Raw genomic sequence first — 11,794 nt, 5'->3', positions numbered from 1 at the left:
GTCTCATGCTGCGTATAACTGATAAAAAGTTAATGTCAAAATAGCTATATTAGATACAGAGCATTCTTATAGTGTATGTGTGCCTTCTTGATACTGTTAAATGAGAATAATGAAATAGACTTGTGCAATGACAAACACAAATGGTTTAACTCACTTCAGACCTGCTGGTTTTTGCTCATCCTGTGGTGTGCATTGTTGTGCAACTGTGTAAACTCATCTATGAGCCAATGTCAAACATGTCACAAAATGCACCCCTACAGTGTTTATGTTGCAATTTGTGGTCCTAACTGTTGGCGAGAAAATAGATTTTCACCATAAATATTTTAGTTGTAACAAGATTGTGCAAGCAGGGCAGTTTTTACCCAACAGCAATGGAGTCTGAGAAATTTGTCCAACATTCTGGTTAACAAAATATGATACTGAGAGGCGTCGTAGTTACTTGAGAGCAGCTGCATGGTGTGGAGTTTCTACAGTAGTATGATGACTCTTGTAGAGCCTTGCTGTAAACTGTGGTGTGGACTTTTTGTTTTCTTCCAACCTATTTCACATCTATCCAGTGGTGGGACCTTTAACCCACAGCACCATGGGTCACTGACAGGAAATGGGTGGAGGTCAGCAATGTAAACGGTGAAAACTGTAACAGAGATGTAGCTACCTGTATTGTTAAACCTGAGTGACCACAATACTCTGTTATTGTTATTCAACTGTGTAATATTCTTCAGTAATTATTTATTCTCACCAAAACCTCATGAATGTATCTATTTATTCAACATGTAATGCACATAACTGTACATATTTCTTGTGTTTATTTTTGTTCTTGTCTTTATTTTATTGATGTATCCATTGTAGTGAACATTATAGCATAATACGTATTTTCTGTTTCTGAATGTAGCACTAGTTTATACAGTGTAATGTAGCTCAATGCACATATTTGTTGTATTTATTTCTATTTCATTTTATTTGATTACTTAGATTTACATACTTCTGTTTCATACACTTATTCTTACCTCATCGGACATCGGAGTGACTGTAACAAAGCTGTTGCTAGGGCAACAGCTTTGGTCCTTGCTTACTTACTTTCAGTGACCAAGGAAACTATGGCTGTGTCCGAAAACACTCACTACTCACTATATAGTCCACTACTATAGTGCTGTTCAAATTTATAGTGAGGATCATTATACCTGATGTAATGGACTTAAAGTATCCCACAATCGCATCGTCAAAAATAGTGTACAACAGATGCTTACTTACCAAGCAATATATCCCATCATGCATTGCGTCAAAGGAACGGACAGACTGTATGGGAGAGACGCTGAGATGGACGAGAGGAGAGACAGCAGCTGGATGTGAAAACTAATTCATTTAAACTTAAGTAATGATTTAAACTAATGTGTTGTCGTTGGTCCCTGAAGAGATAAAACTTAATTGGTAATCACTTCTAAACACTTGCTGTTATTATTTCTAACATTTTCACAAGAATAATTTCTTACTGATGTTTACGGTTTTATCTCCAAATTAATGTAGGTTGTCTGCTGGCTAATGTTAGCTAAACAAAGTACAAATGCTAACTTAGTTCACTGACAAACAAGGTAACAAGTACTGGTGAGTAAAAAGGTCCAGATTTATAAGAATTTGGCGATTAGTCCCACCTCCTGATAATATTAGGAAAAATTATGGAGCTGGCTACTGTTAGCCCTCCTCAGTTTTATTAAATATCATTAATCAGTTGAAGGTTGGTTAATTAATGATAATCAAAAACATGTAGCCTACCTGCTAATAACAGGTAGTTTAGCTATCTTAGACCCCCCAAATTCTGAAAAACACAAATTGTCCCCCCCAATTCTAAATAGCTTAAATGATTGAAATTGAACAAATGTATACAGTAGTCCTATATACTGGGAGAAAGGGAAGATGATGAGGAGAAATGGGAATCCGTGAGATGCGAGAGATGAGAACGTGAGTGGACATAACATGCCTGAGACCCTGAAACCAGAAGTAGCATTAACTAACAGCGAAGCAATGAAAAGGAGGGTGGTGGCTGGCTCCATGTACTACTGGCTGTTTGAGAGAAATAAACAGTAAAGGTAAGCATATGATTCTCTTTGTAGTGCTTTTTGAATGACTTGGTGATGGTGATGAGCCTCTATGAAATCGTGAAATATGCTGGCAATCTCAAGTGCTCTGTGGGCATGATTTGCACGCGTGCAATTAAAAAAAAAAAATCACAACTGATTGTGTCCCCCCCCAAACTTGTCATCAGATCTGCACCCATGGAAATGTCCTCAGTACATGAGCTATGTAATAAGTAAGATATATGAAATACTATTATGGCACTAAAAAGTAAAAGTAAAAAAACACTGGGATACAGTGATCTACAACGTATGACTAATGTCAGCCAGGGGCTTTAAGTGGAGAGGCCATTGGAACCTTCTCTACTTCCTCTGACAGCAAGCCTGCACCGATGCTGCCTTGCTGACCATGTGCAATGCTGTTCGTCATGAAAGACGCTCTGTACAAATGAAGTTCTGCGACTACCCTTACAAATGCAACCTGCTCAAACTGAGATAAACATTTATAAGCCTATTGTTATACAGACGTTAACATCTTCATGGTTACTTTGTATAAAGGATAAAATATACCCCTCTCTAGTCTCTAGAAAACAGTCTTGTTCATTTGATTGTAGTGCTGTATATTTACAAGAACTGTTACAAAATCCAAGCAGCTGATAAACACCAGAGTGAAAAGCCAAAAGATGTTTAAAAAACAGAAAGAAAAAGAAAAGAAATGCTACCACAGCAGCTTAGTTTTATTTCCATTTATTTATTTATTTATCATATCAGTTCATCAAGTTTATTTTCTTAATGATAAAAACATAATATACAAAAATTAAGGTAAACAATAGCAGCACATGCAGATTAAATAAAAGTGCTAGACTTACATGTGAAGAACATAAACTGGATTGAGCTTTATTTTTCTCCATGGTTATGAAAAGTCGTGACAGTTTCTCTTTCTGCCACAGACAGGGAAGTTTGTCCCAAAGCTTGCTGCTGGTCTTTATCCCCTCCACCTTGAAGAAGGGTGCTTCAATCAGCTGTGAAGATGACTACAAACAGAGTTACACTCTGCTTTTGGAAAGGCCCAGACAGACAGACAGACAGACAGACAGACCTGCTCAAAACCTCTGTGGTAGTTCCTGCAAGGAATGTACCTGAATCTGAACATGTTATACAATGGAAACATATTCTACCTGAAGCTGCTTATTATTATTTGTGTGGGGACAAAGCTATACTTGACTTGTCTGTTTTTTAAATTTGTTTCGTATTCTGACAAGCAATGTGGAATGTAAGACAAGAAACAGCTCAAAGCGATGCCAACCCTCAAAGGACATTTAGATGACAAAAACTCAAACATATCACAGCTGGGCTCACGGAATGCAACAGCTACCTCAGTCATGGTTAAAACTGTAAACCAGCCCAAAAAAGACAATTACCAACATGAACTGTCATGTTACATTACAAACACTAACAAAGAATAACAGTTGCATTTTTCTCCACAGTCCTGGCTTTTTGGAAATTATTAGCATGGAATGAAATTGCAAAAGGAACAGAGATGAAATGGGGGGATGAGGAGCTGTTAAAAGAAAAGTTGCCTCCACAGCTCCCACATTTCAACACCATCAATAAGAGTGACATCTGATGACAGCCTCAAAATACCTTTTGCAGCTATGCATCACAGTAAAGCTGCACAGCTTAGTGACCTCTCGTTGAGCCACAGGAATGGTAAAAATGTATAATGTGGTAAATGAGTTTATACAAGCTTACACCAACTGGCTTCTATTTTTGCGAGGTTGGGGATGAGGCCCCCGCTTGTAGATCAGAGATTTGTTGATACACGCATTTCTTTCTCTGAAATAATCTCACTGGTTGCTCTTTGTTCTACTCTAGACAAACCAATATTATCTTGTCTTGTGCTGACACAGTCATCCATCCATCCATTATCTGTAACCACTTATTCTTTTCAGAGTCGCGGGGGGCTGGAGCCTATCCCAGCTGACACTGATACAATGATGTAAGTTTAGATTGTTTAGAAAAACAAATATGACCAGTTATCTGCTCAACAGATACTATGTAACTTGAGTATGACTAATGGCCTCAGTATGCTTTGTATAAACTACTTTCTTTGGTGTCATCCAAACACATCTAAAGGCAGAAGTATTTATACCTGTTAAAATTAATAGGTATGCACTAAAGGTGGTGCGAAAAGCCTCCTTGTAGGTGGGATAAATCACACACTTTCCACACTGGGTAATCAGACAAGCACTTCATCTGAAGCTTACTGAGGCCTTTAAAAAGCTTTATGTCCTGAATGTTCATGGTTTTCTGCCATTATTTGATTGCAGAGAATTCTCTCTGGTATCTTTTTTAGGCTAATTCTTTTACACTTTCCCATTGTGTCTGCTGCTAACACATAACAACCAACCACTATAATTGTACTCTGGTATTGCATACAACATTAAAAGTTTTTTTTCCCCCTGATTTCAGCCTTTAATGCAATGCACAAACTTCTTTAAGTAGCAAAAGCTTCAAAAAAGGTGATGTCACGTAAGATGAACAAATCAGAGTTTAACATCATTTGAATTCAAACACGATGACAGCTGTGGTTTGCTTTTGTTGCCAGAAGTGTGAATCAAATATGATCAAACTACTCCCACACAGTCCTGAATATTTCATTACATTTATTTAGCTGATGCTTTTATCCAAAGCAACTTACAATAACTGCATTTAACCATGTGGGTTCAACCCAAAAATATCAAGAATCACGGAACTACATCAACTTCTGAACGCTTCAAGTGTTACACTTAAGCCCCTTTTCCACTGCACAAACAACCCCACGAACATCAGCTAACATCTGGCTTGTTAATGTAGCGGGAAAGGTTACAATTGGCATTCACTCAGTCACAGGTATTTGTCAGCTCCAGCTCCAATCGACAGTGAAGGAAATATACACCAGGGTTAACGTGTTCATTTTAGCTCCTTTACCAGCGAGATGTAATAACAGGCCAGGTGGAAGAAGTACAGATCTTTTAGTAAAAGTAGTTATGATGCTCAGCATAAGTTCAATCAGGAAGACTTTCTTTGTGCTCATCCATTTACAATTCTCTCCATCCCACTCCCACTGCTTCATCTAATCAGCTGACTATGGGTGTTGACTCTTCTTATCCAATTAGACTTTGCTCCGATCTCTATCAGCCAATCAGGATGCCGCTACAAAAATGTTTGGGTTTGGAAGGTAGTGGCATGTGGCTGAGAGTCACTCACTGGGATAAGGACATCAACTCATCGGTCTATACCCTCTCCTTCTAATGACTTCTGCTAACTAGCTGCTAACTGGCCAGCTTGAGATTTTTAAATGTCAACATCAGTAAACAACAAAGAAAGGATGGAGAAGACTGGCACAAGCTGAACTAGCATCCTGCTAACCCTTGCACAGGTGCTGGACAACCTTCATGCCGTATCAGTTGCGGGATATCAGGAACTGTAATACCCTTTGATTCACCGAAACTTGGCTAAATCCTGGACAGGACCATTCAACCAGATGACTGTTTTTCTATATGCTGATGTGACAGAGCAGAGGACTCTAGGAGAGGACTGGAGGCGTGTGCTTCACAGTGAATAAGGACTGGTGTGATGGTGGGAATGTGAGGTGCTGTCTTGTTTTTTGTGGATTGCTGCTTTATGCTGTTTAGAGAGAAGCTGCAGTGCGATGCTGCCTGTGTTCAGGAGAAGCGACCATACGGCTGTCTTGTTGAGGTTGGGATGTGCAGACAGTTAAATCATTCCACAACCAGAAACCATGGATTACAACTACCATCCGGAATAAAGCAGCAGCTAACAATGTAAGAAGGAACAAAAAAGGATTAAGTACAGTGGACAAGTCAAAGGAGCTGACGGGATCACTTTTCACTGGAATTGTATGTTGTATAATTCCATGTGACATATAAATGATGATTGATTGATTGATTGATTGATTGATTGATTGATTGGGTAAATGCTTGCAGAACTAATCTACCCTCTACCATGAGTGTAGGTTTGAATGTAAAGCTTGCACTGCAGACAAAGACAGCACCACAACACACCTTCAGTATGGAGCAAAAAACTGGAGGATGTGCAGTAATAGGCTTGTTGGCAGGTAGTGAAGCCTCAAGCTGTCTGAGTGCTGGCCTTGGATCGGCTGCTTGGCCAAGAGAGAATACCCTGACTTCCCACAGCAGCCACACCCATCAAATACATAAGATCAATGTGAGTGAGGACACTGGAGTATCTGAGAGAGTGTGTGTGTGTGAGGCTGACAAAAGTATTTTTAACATCCAATGCTAAAACTTGGTCAAAAAACAAAAAACAAAACCTGTACTTCCTGTTATGTTTAAGGTTAAGAGAAGGCTGTGGCTATGGAAAATATAAAATTACGGTTGTGGAATGGTACAAAAATCCCAATGCATGGATTCATCCAGTATGGATGTAATTGGGATGTAAGGCTGGAATTTGAGCATGGGCAAATTATTAAAAGTGAGTGAGAGAGGTTATTATTGTTCTCTACAAAATTTGCATTCAAAAAATATATTTCTGTACTCAATATTTCCCATTGCATGCACAGAGTTGAGACACAAATATGATTCCAAATACTGATAATACTAATACAGACTGAAGTAAGGCAGAAACTAAGGGTGTGGAGGTCATTCCTAATCTTTACCTAGTGTTTCAGTTGCCTAAGCCTAACCATCAGTGCCAGCCAGTATTGTTATTATGTCAAAACAACAAAAGCTCTCTGGTGCACACTCAACTACCACTACACTGCTGAGAAGAATGGATGTGGAGAGAAAGAACATGAAAAAAGAGAGCTAGTTATCGTTACTCAGCAGCCTGTGGCCCTAACAATCAGCTCACGGGTTGCATTGATTTACAAGTGTTAAATCTCTACTCAGTAAAAATCAGTATTGGGCAATGGTAAATTATAACGTAATTATGTGTAATCTTCTAAAATGTAGCTTTTGGTGAGAAACTTGAATAAATCCAGCTGTTTGAAGGAGAAACTTGTTGATTTCACAGCCCTGTAAAATAGGTACTAGAGAGGGAATTATGATGTATCATATACAGTAAAAAGGCTTTTTGCTTATTTTTTAAAGATGTTTAGTATGTGTTATTGTGCAACTTTGATGAATCCGAACTACTTTTTTTTATAGGCTACTTATCCTACTGTTTTTTTTTTTAAATGTGTTGTGTGTCTGCGTGTTTGTGTGTGAAAGAATACAGTTATCCTTAAGCAGACACAACACATTTTGTTGTATGCTACGTGAAATGACAATAAAGGCGTTCTATTCTATTCTATTCTATTCTATTCTATTCTATTCGAAGCCTTTTAAATGCAAAAGTCATGCAATAACACAAATAAAATAACTGTTCAAGGCAGTGGTGGACCAGCAGCTCCTGTGTTCAGTGATGTTAAATCACAGTTTTTCCTCAGTGGAGACTGGCCATATAGAGAGTAACATAATGGCTTCATATTCCTGTTGGAAATTACTGTCTGAGATAAATAAAAAAGGTAAATAAGTTAAAATATTCCAAATATAACATATAGTTAAAACGATATTGATTTTTGTAGGTGGGGCTTAATTGGATGGCTAAAATAGTTTGTTGCTGACCCCACCACAGAAGTATATCACCTAGCTTCCATGTCAGACTCCAGTCTGCTTCCCCAAACTGAGGGCGTGCCAACTGACATGTATTGTTTGTAATAGATTGCCTATGAACAAGTACCCCATACAACCCCACTTCAGAAAATCTGAAGTTAAGATTTTTATAACATCACTGAATGTAGTCTCAGGTTTTGCAGAACTGCCAACCCTTCTTATCTGGCAATGCATTTGGGAATTCCCTGCTCTGTGTGCTCTCCAGACTCACCTGGAGCTGCAGCAGGTGTCCCAACCCAAGAATGAACCTAGCGCCCTGCTTCTGCTTTGTCCTTTAGCAGTCTATTTGTCTTATATTTACTGTTCTTTAATGCCAGCAGGGAGATTAGGATCAAAAGAAAAACATAAATCTTTCACATCTGCTGAAGAGGCCACCAGAATCTGACTTTAAACCAAAGGAAAACACTGACCTGATGTAAGAATCATCAGTCAAGCCTCAAGAGTGAACATTTCACCTGACAATTCATGTCATGCTTTTATTCTGCTGGTGGATGTTAAAAATTAATGAAGCCGTAAGGACACCAACTATCCACCGAGGTACACTTCAGCCCCCAGCTTGGGGACTCTCAGATGGCTTCCCCGTGTGCTGGAGGGATCTGTTTTGGTGAAAAGGGGGGTCCCGCTGAAAGTGTGCCGTGTAAAAACAGGTCTTGTTGATACAGTCATCCGAGCCAACTGGATAACACATTAAGCAGCAGCTATGTTAACTGGGGCTGCACTGGGGAGCAGCTGTGCACATGGCCTACAGGAATAACAGCAGAAGCTAACACTAAAAGATATTACACTGGCTCAGTGGAAGTGATTTACCTGACCGAGGCACTAACTCATTCATTATCCAGTCATCTCAGTTTAAAGTGACCAGTGCTGTGCAGCTGGGTCAGTGGTTCAGTCTGGTGTTGAGTTGCAGCTGCTTGGTTATGACACGTGAAAAGGTGTTTGAATGTTAGCTCACCTGTGTTTTTCTTTAACACAAGAGGACTATTCTCTGTGTGCGTCTGGCCAGACATATTGGGGTCAAAGGTTAGATTTCGGTTGGCACCTGAATCAGACCCCTGTTGACTTCTCACTCACAAAAACCCTCCGTCCTGCTAGCTATCTTTCTTGCACTCTCTTCATCGGTCCATCCCTCTAGGGATGGACCGATTTTCATGCAGATAATTTTAGGTTTATTTATCCAGATTATGAGATATCTCTGAGATTCCTTCCTCTACCTCCTACCTACAGTGGAGGTGAAGGGAATTCTGTTTGTGGTGCTCAGAGCATTGAAAACTGAAATTTAATAATTTAAACAGCAATGTGTCTTTTCAGAAACAGTGTCCCAGTTCCTCTTAAAAAATGAGATGAAAAAAAAAATATTTATCAGTAGATTTTAGATGAGATATTTTTGATAGGTTGGTCCCACCAATTATTTTGTGTGCATGAGGGGATTTGAAAAACTGGTCAAAAGCACAAAGCTTCTAAAGGGATAGGTATAGGTCTGTATGAGGTTACTTATCTATAGTCAGTTTATTACATATAATAGATGTCAGTCAACACACCCCCAGTTTAAAGAAGCAGGCTGGAGGCCGACAGAAAAGCTAAGCAATGTACTACTGTGGTAGGGTTAGCAATAAAACTAATTTTAGCCATCTAAAGAAGTCCCACCTAAAAAGAAATCTTTGAAAGATTGAGCGTGTGCAATAATGAGTTTTTTCACCACTTTATCTTTCTGCCAGGCAGCCGGTAACGGCTTCAGTTCCACATATATGCTCGCATTGAAACCACCAGACTCCATTGAGAAAAACAGTGATTCAGCACAGGAGCTGCTGGTCTACCACTGCCTGGATCAGTTAGTTAGTTTGTGTTATTAAATAACTTTGATGAATCAAAACTAACCAATTTACACACACACACACACACACACACACACACACACACACACACACACACACACACACAAAACTGATCAAGGCAGTGGTAGACCAGCAGCTCCTGTGTCCAGTGATGTAAAATCACTGTTTTTCTCAGTGGAGTCTGGCTTTGTAAGAAAGCAAGATAACAGCTTCAGTTCCCTGACAGAAATCACTGTCTGATAGAAAAGTAGAATGGTGAAAATACTGCCAATATAGCATACACTGAAACTGGTACTGATTTTTTCAGGTGTGACTTTTTTATGTTGCTAAAATATGTTTTGTTGATCACCACAATGATTAGCTTCCATGTCAGCCTGCCTCTCAAAACTAGAGCATGCAGACTGATGTCTACTGTAGGTAATATATGCACTATGGATAAGTACCTCACTTCAAAAATCTGAAATATTCCTTTAAAAAACCTTACTTAAGTTGCTCTTATCAATATTTCATTATGGATGAAAGTACTATGTGTAAAATGAAAGATGTTGCTTGAAGTGATGAATCTAATGAGAATTTCCACTACCTCTGCAGATCCCCTCAGCTCTTCACAGCTTTGCAGCCTCTTTCAGCTTATTGTTTTGGTTGTTTGGGTGACACTTTCAGTTTTGGTCAGCGTTGGTGATGTATGAATCAGGTTCCCTGTTTTAGTGATGGAAGGGATATTGTTTTGTCTGATCTGGATAGAATTCTTTATATTCTAGATAGGATTTTTTCAAAATTATGATGGTTATTCTGTTCACACAACATATATTGCATGTTTGCCCGTCCAGGGATGGATCCCTCCTCTGTTGCTTTTTCTGAGGTTTCTTTCACTTTTTTCCCATTAAAGGATTTTTCTTGGGAGTTTCTCCGTATCCAAAGCAAAGGTATAATAACATAGGGTGTCATTTAGTTTGAAGGATAGAGTTAAATTGTAGATACTCAGATGCTGTTCTTCTGGATTGGAGGGAGAATGAGACTGAGTTGTTATTACTGAAGATGTGTTTCATTAATGTTGTTGAAGGAGCTATGTCATTAGTTTGATTAGTTTATTATTTTTGTTTTGTGTTGTTTCATTTTTATTTATTTATTTTTGTAGGTAAACACTAGGGGCACCAGACAGTAGGGGATATAGGCAGCCAGGTGTTAGAGGCAGGTGATGCACCAGGAAGGGGAAATGTTTTTTTTACCAGCAGGACAAAGCAGAGAGGCAGCATGGTTTTTGAACATGTTTGTTTGCTGTTGAAAGCTGAAAATAAACCTTCTGAACGGAGCTACTGGCCTGGAAAATGAATTCTTTGACTGCCTGAGTAAGCCTAACTAACCTGGTGCATTTGTGGCCCTTTGTGAGTGGATTTTGAATTTTCTTGAATTTTGATATTTTTTGAAGGAGCTCTTATTTTTCTTTTTTGCCCTTTGAACAAATGGCCACAACAGTTGTTATAAGCTACTGTCATTACTGTCTGTCCTGCATCTCTCTCTGTCTCTGTATCTCTTTCTGTCTTATTCTGTCATGCGGATTATTGTTAATTTATTATGTTGATCTGTTCTGTACGACATCTATTGTACGTCTGTCCGTCCTGGAAGAGGGATCCATCCTCAGTTGCTCTTCCTGAGGTTTCTACCATTTTTTCCCCCATTAAAGGTTTTTTGGGGGGGAGTTTCCCTTATCCGCTGCGAGGGTCCAAAGCACAGAGGGATGTCGTATGCTGTAAAGCCCTGTGAGGCAAATTGTGATTTGTGATATTGGGCTTTATAACTAATATTGATTGAAATTGAATTGATTGAATTTACATCTACCAAAAGTGTTTGTTTTGCCACTGACATACTCAGATTGTTACTATAAGTGTCTGACAACATTTTGGAAAGGAGCCCTAGAGAAACAGATCTTTTGTTGAAAAGTAGCCCAAGATCTTTTTTGTCAAACCAGAAACAGCCCCAAAATCACTCTCACCAAAGCCCCCAACCTCCATTTAAACACAGTAATTTTGGCATGTATAGAGACAGCATACTTTCATGTCCAGCTTTGTGAGTTTAGGGTTAATCTCAACCAAACCAGATTTGGTGGTTGTTGGAACAGTGGACAGGCAAATTGTTTTTGTGAGTTTCATTTAGTCTTTGTCAACTCTGAATGAAGTGTGTTTTTGCGATGATTAGCCTACTGTTTATTTAAATG

This window comes from Epinephelus fuscoguttatus, linkage group LG23, assembly GCF_011397635.1.
Source record: "Epinephelus fuscoguttatus linkage group LG23, E.fuscoguttatus.final_Chr_v1".
NCBI classification, from domain to species: Eukaryota; Metazoa; Chordata; class Actinopteri; order Perciformes; family Serranidae; genus Epinephelus; species Epinephelus fuscoguttatus.
Note: the sequence above shows the minus strand (reverse complement) of the source record.